The 9790-nt window shown below is 32.6% G+C and overlaps 1 pseudogene; it reads right to left on the bottom strand.

The window, feature by feature from the left end:
• Window positions 1-876: 876 nt before the first annotated feature.
• LOC107607150 (uncharacterized) lies at window positions 877-6544 on the bottom strand (annotated as a pseudogene).
• Window positions 6545-9790: the final 3246 nt, after the last annotated feature.

Raw genomic sequence — 9790 nt, forward strand, 5'->3', positions numbered from 1 at the left:
AGGCTCATAATGACTAACTAAGTGCTCCCCCCTTTGCTCAATCTTCAATTCTGCATTAAATACCCTCAGAAACGAGTTGGAATTGGGCCTGGGCAACTCAGAAATCACCCCCAGCGATTTCACTTTAAGTGGGTCACGTACGAACATAGACGCGTGCGCGTACCTGACACGTGCGCGTCGCTGGCAAAATCTCTACTCACGTGTACACGTGCTTGACGCGTGCGCGTGGCTTGTGAATCTTCAATGCACGTGTACGCATGCATGACGCGTGCGCGTGGCCCTCAATTCTCCATTTTGCTCATTTCTTCATGAATTCTCCACTTGCATGCTTCCCTCTTCATTTCTTCTATCCAATACTTGCCTTATAAACCTGAAATCACTCAACAAACACATCAAGGCATCGGATGAAATTGAAGTGAATTAAAATCACCAATTTAAGGGCCTAAAAAGCATGTTTTTACACTTAAGCACAAATTAAGGGAGAATTACAAAACCATGCTATTTCATTGAATAAATGTGGGAAAATGTGATAAAATCCCCTAAAATAATCACAAGATAAACCACGAAATTGGGGTTTATCAAACATCAAAAGTGAAACTACTATAATTTTCATTCCAACATTTGTCTTCAATATCAATTAAGAGATAAATCACTTTTAGTCGGGTATATTTAAGTTATGGCATGAATAACGCAAATATTATAATTCATGATATCAGCAATCAAGGATGATGACATAGTAAAATCATACCTAAAATGGATTGCATAACTGAATTTAAGCATCTACTATTTTTAATTGCAATAAAAGGTGGAGATAGTATGCATTTATCCATCATAGTTAAATATTTTGGTGAACATCCATCTCTATCAGATGTGCAATCATTGTCTCTGAGGTAGAAAGTCTTTCTCTGATCTTTCATATCTGCTTCCATATTTACCACCAATGTGACGCTTTCCTTCAGGGGACTTAAACTTGAGTTTTCTATGTTCAAAATTTCTTTCATCCAATTATTTTTGTGATGAGCTGCCTCCATTGTTATGCTCAACCTCTAATAATATTGACCTGGAATGTCTTCTATTGTGATGATCTGATTTTTTATCTTTACTACCACCCGATTTATCTTTAGTGTGATGCTTCCCTTCAACAGATATTGACCTATTTCTTTTAGTGTGATTATACTTTGACCTATCAGTTTTGATTTTTTTTTCAACCTCTCTTTCATCAATTTCATTCTTACTTTCTGTTGATCTTGATCTAGAACGCCTTTTATCACTAGGCCTTGACCTTCTATGCTTGCTTTCATCTGATTTCTCAGGCAAGCACTGCTTATCATCCACAGATTTCGATCTTGACTGCCTACTATGCTTGGATCTACTTTCTCACGCTCCTACTCCTATTCTTTCTCGAAGAAGATGAATGCCGATCAAGGTATCTATTTGAATCCCGTCTTCTACTTCTATCACTGGGTTTTCTGATGTCTCTATAGGACCTTCGATCCCTTTCATAGCTTGAATAATGATGGGACCTGAATGGTGATCTGGACCGACGACCCCTATTGTAGCGAGCAGGAGAGTGGGAACGAGACCTCCTCTTTCTTCGATAACTAATAGGAGATCTTGAACGAGAAGGAGAAGGAGACCTGAAAATGGAAATTGAATTAATGAATTAAAGACCTTTGTTAGCATATGAAAATAAAGGACAAAAAGAAATAATATACAAACAAGATTATATCACCCCAATTTAAATTTTTCTTGTTCCACAACCATTCAGCCATATATTTTAAAGACAGATCAACATGCAACAATTTTAAAATACTATGTACAGTAATTGCACACATTGTGGGGGGAACCCTTAAGATTGATGAGAATACATATTCACAATAAAGAGATATGCTACTCAACTTCACAGCTATATATATATATAGATAAAAAAGCAAAGGATGCATTACACTCACACTAAACCCAAAACTATTAAATATAGTAAAACATATACCACCGAATGGAAACTTTTAAAATAGGGACAATATTATGATTTTTTCTCCCTAAAACATTAAAATAATAGAAACATTAGGCACCTTTACCAAATTTATAAATCTATTTCAAGAATTACTCTAATGGGTTCAAGATACTAATGTAGGGGACCCTAAAATGGATTATTTGCAACAATAAAAACATTGAAAATGAATAGTCAAGAAGCACAAGTAGAACAATTACACTAGAAAAAATTGACAAAGTAAATAGACTTAGATTTCTGTTTTGTTTCTTTCTCTTCAATTTTAGGTCCATCAGCGTTTAGTTTCTTACTTATTTCAGCAACTCGGGCTACCGCTAACTCTGTTGCAGACTTCATGGTCATAGCTTTATTAGCAGCCTTTGTGCAGTCATGGTTTGTTGCATCATCAAAGGAAGAGATGATAAAGCAAGGAAAGAATTCACAACAGATAGTTTTTACGGAAGAGATTTTGCCATCTCAACATTCAAAGGCCGGCCACTAACATCTATGTTATTTAATGCCAGAGCAGCAATTGCCTCTTTAGGTTTTGAATATTCTATATAAGCAAAATGCTTTGAATAAGCAATTGTGCATTCAACAACTATGCCACAGAAGCCAAAGAGTTGTTTTAGCTGTTCAACAGTGAAAAGTGGACTCAGATTACTTACTTGGAGAGTTTTCTTCAATGCATCATCTTTACCAGCTTTTTCAGGTGAGCCTGATTAGGTTACCATAGATGATGAGAATAGAGCAAGAAATACTTAAACAGAAAACAAGAACAACATAAAAAAATATAACTACCAAACATGATAAAATGTCACCAATAGAGAGCACTTTTTGTATAAGAGCTCTGTAATACCAAACACAGCAACAAACAAAATTAACACGCCACAACATACTAGTGGAATCTTTTAATGATTGAGCTTGCACCTGAGCTACATGGGCTTGAAGTGCTTGGGCAGCGACTATTGCCTGTGCAGCGACTATTGCATGTGCAGCAGCCATTGCAATAGCAGACGGAGCCATAGGAACTTAGCTAAGTGTTCCCATTAGAGTCGTTGCAGCTAATGCAGTCATTAGCAAATTATTAGGTGGCTGATTCAACTTACAATCGACTTTTATACATCACCCATTAAGATAATCATGATAAACTTTTTCTAATGAGGCCCCAATTCTAGGAAAAACAGCACCCCCAGAAACTCCAGCAACAATCCCTCAAATTGATGCTTACATTTTTCATTTTGTCAAAATTAACAACTAATATAAAATCACAGAAATCAAACCAAATTACATTAATTACAAAAATCACAACAATGCTATAATAATTAAAATAAGGGGAGTGCTAGGTAAATAATGACCATCTTGAACAACATGAACAACTACCAATCAAATAAAAACACACTACACCTCCAAATTAACTATCTAAATTTTAATATTAAAATAACCATCTGTACACCTAGTAAAATGAACATCCAATATATCTATTGTTCACATTATTTAATATTTCATTGTCTACCTATACTTTTTCTTAAAATAATAGAGAGGATGTTACTGGAAGGGAGAGGCTAACGACGGTGATGAAGAACGAGAAAGACGGTGAGGAAGACGGCGATGTTCTATGGAACGAGGAAGACATTGACGATCTTTGACAGGAAGACGTTCTACTCAGCTGGGTGAGGCGCGCGCGAATGCTACGGTGACCTTGGCACGACACCGTGGAGGAAGCTTCTTCGTCTTCTTTACTAGAGAGAAGAGACGAGTTTGAGGATAAGAGAGGGAGTTGGGTGAGAAACCCCCAGAATAACAAAGAACAAGTGATATTTGTTGTTATTATTTAGATTTGTTTATTTTTCTTGATATGAATGATTGATTAGAGTTTATGGAGGATGTCAATAAGATTGAAATAATCTCTTTTAGTATAGATAAATAATTAAATATATTTTTGTTTTTATTTTTTAAATTATTTAAATTTTGACACAGTAAAATTAAACAATTTGATTAATTTAAAAGGTAATTTTTGTCTAACATAAAGAAAAAGGGTATTTAAGTCTTAAAAAAATTTAAATAAAAAGTATTTTTTTATTTTTATTAAATTATAAGAGTGTTTTAGTAAAAGTGGTGATGTAATATATATTTTTTTTAAAAAAAAATTAGATGTTGATGTGGAAAATAAATTCCATATGCCTTACTGTTATTTGTCCATATTTTAAACATATCGGTACATATGAATTCCCATAACCCCATTATTCCACCCTATATCTGAATCCCCATAACCCCATTATTCCACCCTCACCGCCACCACACAACCACCCATCAAACATATTTAGCTCACTGTATCTCTCAAAATTCCCACCACCACAAAATTTTAAAGTTTAAGGAAAAACCTAGATTCAACCACTACAAGAAAAAGCAATATTTGTAACAAAAAAAAAATTGTTACAAAAAATCGAAATTTTGAAACAAAAGGATTTTGTAACAAAAAAAGTGGCCGTTGCAGTATGTCCTGTTACAAAATTTTTTTGTAACAAAAAATGGAACTGTTACAATTCAAAGTGATATTTTGTAACAAATTTTTCTGATACAAAAAACCAATAGTCATTACAAAAGTGATAACAAATTGATCTTCAAAATATTTTTGGTGACAATATATTTTTTCTATCATAAAATTTTGTTACAAAATATAACTTGATTTTGTAATATTTTTTTTCTTTAGTTACAAAACACTATTTATTTTGTAATAATTTTTTTAAATACAAATTACACACATAATTTTTCAAATTATATTAGTTTTTTAATTAATTAATATATTAACTAATTTACTCAACAAGTCAACATTTATATAATATATAATAACATAGATAGTTCAAATATATTTCATTTAACTAAAATTGTTTTATAAATCTTCAACATATAAACTTTAAAGTACAAACTAACAAGATACATTGAAGAATCCTAATGAACTAGATAGATATATAGGACAAGAAAAATATGAAATTATAAATCTCCAAAATGTAAACTACAAATTACAAACTCCATCATGTTCATTCAGCTCATTTCTCATGGAGAAGCTTCTAATAAGTGCCACACACCTGAAAAGACCACCAACCAGAAAACACTAGTTTAAGAAACAAGATTTGTTTTTCTTTAAAAATGTACTGGAAAAACAAAAAACTATACTCATATTATTCAACAATGAATACGAACTCTAAAATTCTTACCATGTCCTTTCCTAACCCCATGACTTCTAGTAACTCATTTTGTCTAGCATTAGAATGACAACATGCTCTATATTACTACTTAATAAATCACCCCAAAACCAGTTGCATGATAAATTAATAGTTACGAATACCTTTCTGCATATGGGTGTATATATAGAGTAATAAACATAAACTGATACAGCTCTTCCATTAGTTTCATGACTAAATGGCCTTGGGCTAGAATGAGTACTTACAATTTCTTGCTCTTCACCATCTGCCTGAGTTGAAATATTCTGCCAAACAAGTGATAGACAAGAAGATTATGTAGTCACAAAAGAAAAGTAACAATTAACAAAATAACAAATTAAAAAATTCATAACAGAAAAAAGTCATATTTTTAGTCCTTGATAAACTCATACAGTTAATAATAAAGAATAAAAATAAGCCCCCACCGGATTGGTTTCCATTCTCCTAAAGATGATGCTGATCATCTGTGTCAGCATAGCCTTTGATGTTGCTTGGTTTGTAGGACTCTTGCTACAAAGGCAAAGAATGAATCTGAGTACTATAGATTAATAACTAATTAACTATAAGCATTAAAGACAACATAGAAATGAGTAATACCTATTTAGTGCAATATTGTAGCATACTCTGATAACTCCCAAGAAGGGTTCTCCATGCACTGAATAACACAAAATAAGGATCATTAATTATTCAAAAAGAAGAAAGAAATATGTAAATAAATACATACGAACAAGAGAAAAAAATGGCCTAGAGAACCATGATGTGGTTTGAAAACCAGAGGACCGATATGATGATCAGGGTGACATAGCGAAAAAAACTGAAAATAAAAGCATAATGCATGTAAATGAATATCTAACTAAGCAAAATTAACAGAATTAAATGAAATTAACAGAATTGAAAGAAAAATGTAGTAGATGACCTGAGAATGTAGAAGCAGAACAGGGAAAAGGGGACAAAAAGAAATGGTGGTAAGCTCTCTTTTTTCAAGTTCTCCCTCTCTGCGCGAGCTCTCTCTTTTCAACCACAACAATATCAGCAGAATCAATTAACAATATAGGCAACAATATTTTAGCTAACATCAGCAGATTATGAACTAACAATATAGGCAACCATACTCAAATAAACTGCACTTACGTTCAGTAGAGAAGTAATCGGAAAAATGCAAGCTGATAGCAGTGAGCGAAATGGTAGAGGGAGCAGAGATGATTGCAATGGAAGTGAATGGTGGTGGAGTCAGAGGAGAAGTTGATGGTTGCAGCGAGTGGTTGACGAGCCTCAGGTTGTTCCGACGGCAAAATGTGGATGAGATAGGTGCAATGGCATTGCAGCACATATAATAGAGGAGGCAAAGGAACAAACAATGAAGATGAATGATTATAAGGGCTAAAATTTAAAAGAAAAAGAGTATATATTTAAATAAATACCTAAGAATTTTTAGTCCATCAAAAAAAAATTATTTATTAAATTTTTTTAACTTTATAAAAATAAAATATATAAATTTTTATTTTAGTTAAATTTATTATTTTTATTTGAATAAATAAATTTTTAAAAGTGTAGTAAATTTATATGTCTTATTTTTATAAAGTTCGTGTATCTCAATGTAATAAAATATTTTTTAGGATGAAAACTTCCAAAACAAAATTAACATTAGGTATAAAATATAGGAAACACTCAAATAAAGATGCCTATTTCATCTTTTACTAAAAGTATTATTATGTTGTATTTTAATTAGTTTTTGTATAATTTATTTGGTGTTCCTCGTCATATATTATTAAATTTCTTAATTTTTTTTTTCAAAAACAATTAAAAACATTTAGATTGGACTAAAACAAAAAAGGTAATAAATTAATTATTAGATTTTTTTTGAAATTGTTTATATAAAAAAATATGTTACACTAATCAATCAATATTATATATATATATATATATGAGTGTGACATACTTTTTTATATTTTTTAATTTTAGTCTAATTTAAATATTTTTTATTGTTATTGAAAAGAAAATTTTTTAAAAAATTTAATAATATGTGATAAAAAAATACCGAATAAATTATAAAAAAACTAATTAAAATACAACACAAAAATATTTTAGTGCTAAAATATATAGTTACCATTTTGGTTCGCGCCTAATAATGTTGTGACACCATGTAAAGGGGTTGAGAGAAGAGTGATCATGTGTAAAGAGAAACGCTTTGTGTTACAAAAGTGTGCTTCCCAACCACTCCATGATTCTTTTTTTTGTTTGGTGACTACTCCATGATTATTTAATTTGGTGATGTTCTGTAATATTCACAAATTATATATATTTTAATTTTATAAAAGAGTAAATCTCATAATAAATGCATCTTTTAATATTCATATTTATATAATTTAAAAAAATTATAGACGCCATAAAAATACCCTTTAATTTTTATTTCTTCTCATATTCTGCAATACTTATTCATACAAGTCTTTTGCCCCTTTGATTAAAATACTGATTCGTTATTTTCACGAAGGCCAAAATTTGGATTAAAGTAAATGCAAAATTTCTCTTATACAAGTTCAAATTTATGTGTCATAAATATTTTATGAATTGAATTATTGCCCAACATTTTTTAACTGCTAGTTATTATTCGGTGAACTAGTATTGGAGTTGATTTATATTAAGTTTTCTTTTAGCATCATAAATTTATATTTGTTTTAATTATTAATTAAGTAAATATATTTATTAAACATATTTACTCAATCTAGTGCATTACAACAACACATAACAAGAAGGAAAAAAGAATAATTAACCAAGACAAACAAATTAAAAATATATATATAATTTATACATTTAAAAATAAAAAAGTTTAGGATAAGTATTTTTATTAAAATTTTATTAAAATTTGATCAACACTTTAATTATTATTAAAAAAAATAATTTTACACTATTAAATATTATCTTACACCCTTAAAAATATTAATAATGACTAATTGATAGCTATACATCATAGATTTTGCTGCTCCTACCATTCTTCTTTAAAAATACAACGTTTAGCCGTTTATTAACAATCAAACGTGGAAAACAAAGATTTTGAATAATGCGGCATCAGTGGAGCTTACAATAAAATTCAATGTTGGAAAAATTCTGATTATAAGCATTATCAACACACAGTACAAGTGATTATATGAATAAAGAAAATCAAAAGGGAAAATTAACCACACATCAATGATAAACACAAGAAATAGTCAAACATGGACGTGAAGGAGGGAATTTCTTGAAACAACTTGAAGCAAATTTTCAACAAGGTTGTGATGACCCGCCGGAGTACCCAGCAGCAGCACCGCCGCCGCCGCCGCCACCACCACCACCATAATGGGAGGCGTGATGGTGTGCAGCAGAAGGTGGAGGAGGAATCGGTTTCTTTTTCTTCTTTGCCAAGCAAAAGACACCAAGAACAAGCAGCCCGAGCAAGAAAGCACCACCCAGTGACACGCACACTGCAATCACCGTTCTATGGTGGTGGCTTCCTCCTCCTCCGCCTCCTCCTGCTGGTGAGAGTGGACTTAACTTGCTTGTGTTGGAAAATGGTGGTGGTGGTAGTGGACCTGATCCGTAACCTGGAGGAACGTAACCTTTTGATGGAGATGGTGCTAATGATGATGAAGGAGGAGGAGTAGTGCTCTTTGATGGCGGTTTTCCTTTTGGAGGGGTTCTTTTTGGTGTTGGCGCTGGGGAGTATGGACCCCTGCTTGGTGTTGGTGGTTGTTTCGGTGGTCGTGTTGGACCTTGTGTTGGTGGCAATGGTGGTGATGGTGATGGTGTAGGTTTTGGTGGAGATGATGAAGGGGTAGGGGTAGGTGGAGATGCTTTATTCGGAGGTGTTTGTGGTGGTGGTGTTGTTGACGGAGGTTGACTAGAATGAGGCGGTGTTGGTGATGGAGGTTGACCAGAATGAGGCGGTGTTGGTGACGGAGGTTGACTAGAATGAGGCGGTGTTGGTGATGGAGGTTGACTAGTATGAGGTGGTGGTGGTGGTGGAGCATTGGTGTTTGAAGGTGGAGGTTGAACTACGGTTGGAGGGGGATAGACATGGTGGTGGTGATGGTGATGGTCTTCTGGCGGCGGTGGTGGCGGAGAACAGTACAAATAACTAGGTGGTGTTGGTGGTGGTGGCGGAGGAGAGTAATACAAGTAACTCATTATTTTTATTATGTGGAAAATTAGATGAAAGGAGAGGATATAAGAAGTGAGAAAGCTCAAAGGTTATAGCTAGGTTTGCATATAAGAAAGGGCAGACTCAAGTTTATATATTACTGAGTTAATTTAATTGTTACAAGCAAATGATTTGGCAGTTTCTTATATTTAGTTATTTAAGTATACAGATGCGTTGTAATTTAAATTTTCTTATAATATATAGTCTATGAGTTTATTGTTAGATATTGTTCAAGTCATCTTTCAATTTAGTTGGGTCACACTTTTTTTTTTTCATGTGTTTTGTAGCACATGTTGCATTGGGGCAATTATGACATACATTCACTAATATTATATTAATATAATGGTTGGTACATAGTGGGATCACATGATGTGCTTACTATCAAAATTTCAAAAATAATAA

The sequence above is a fragment of the Arachis ipaensis genome, chromosome B7 (assembly GCF_059453495.1).
Source record: "Arachis ipaensis isolate K30076 ecotype BB chromosome B7, ASM5945349v1, whole genome shotgun sequence".
NCBI classification, from domain to species: Eukaryota; Viridiplantae; Streptophyta; class Magnoliopsida; order Fabales; family Fabaceae; genus Arachis; species Arachis ipaensis.